The sequence below is a fragment of the Sinocyclocheilus anshuiensis genome, unplaced genomic scaffold (assembly GCF_001515605.1).
Source record: "Sinocyclocheilus anshuiensis isolate Anshui unplaced genomic scaffold, SAMN03320099.WGS_v1.1 scaffold1393, whole genome shotgun sequence".
In the NCBI taxonomy this organism is placed as follows: Eukaryota; Metazoa; Chordata; class Actinopteri; order Cypriniformes; family Cyprinidae; genus Sinocyclocheilus; species Sinocyclocheilus anshuiensis.
The window spans coordinates 1196131-1197665 of NW_015548343.1; positions in this window are offsets into that span (position 1 = coordinate 1196131).

Sequence of the window (1535 nt, forward strand, 5' to 3'; positions counted from 1 at the left end):
GAAAAACAGACATGCAGCGCAACATGATAATTAACAGAAAAAAAGATGAGAACGCATCCTTTCTGAAAACAATACAAAACTTTTGCCTAGCATCTTGTGATCACTCTGCCAGGCTTTTGAACAAATGTGCATTGGCTAAATCACATCGTAGACGCGTTTATGATTCTTTATAAATGAAAAGAACATTCAAATATAAGCCTTTACTCTTAAATGCGATTGCCGTTATTATTGAATTTCATTAGTCCCAGTTTTGATTGATGCACGGCTGTTAACGGAAAAGTGAGCAAGACACCACAGTTATAGCCTAATATCATGATTATGGTTAAATAAGAAAAGACATATAACCAAATCAGGCTACATTTATTTTCATACTAAATATCTCAACACACATCATTGGATATGACATTAAGCGCGACTTAGAAAAAAAGATGAGAACGCGCATCCTTTCTGAAAACAATACAAAACTTTTGCCTAGCATCTTGTGATCACTCTGCCAGGCTTTTGAACAAATGTGCATTGGCTAAATCACATCGTAGACGCGTTTATGATTCTTTATAAATGAAAAGAACATTCAAATATAAGCCTTTACTCTTAAATGCGATTGCCGTTATTATTGAATTTCATTAGTCCCAGTTTTGATTGATGCACGGCTGTTAACGGAAAGGTGAGCAAGACACCACAGTTACAATATCATGATTATGGTTAAATAAGGAAAGACATACAACCAAATCAGGCTACATTTATTTTCATACTAAATATCTCAACACACATAATTGGATATGACATTAAGTGCGACTTGTGCCTGCTTTCTGTGGCGTATATTTGTATACTTTTACTATCTAATCAATCTCAGCATGCGTTAATTTTGTGTCGCTATATGTTTGCCTCACTAAGGTTAAATTATGCCTACGTCTTTCTTTGGCCTGCGCTCTGGAAGTGATCTGTTAATTCTGCTAAACTTTAATTAAAACTGAAACTAAACTATATAAAAACTAAATAAAAATGCGTTCACAAAATAAAAACTAAACTAAAACTAACAAAAATATGAATGAAACTAACAAAAACTAAACTGAATTTTATAGCAAATTTGAAAACAATATTAAAATAAAACTAATTTTAAAATTCTAAACTATATTAACCTTGCTGCACACGCTCTGCATCTCTCTCTCTCATTCAGCTCAGCTCCAATAATGAACTGTTCCAATTTTACACTTATTTTCACATAGCTATGAGAAGCGTTAAACACGTAAAACACATAGCATAAAGAAGCGTTTAGATGCACACTAGAGGCGGTATAGCCAATCACAACACACTGGGCTTGTTAACCAATCAGAGCCCATCGACCTATTTCTGAGGGAGGGGCTTCGTAAAAGAAGGAAATTATCAGGGTATTTCTCAGAGAAGGGACAGAGCGGTGTGGAATAAAGGTAAATTATGTGAAAAATAATGCGTTTTTTTTAAACGAAGCATTAACACGTTAGACTGCACCCCATAAACACAATCAAGCCTAGAAAAAAAACCTGCAATACATATGT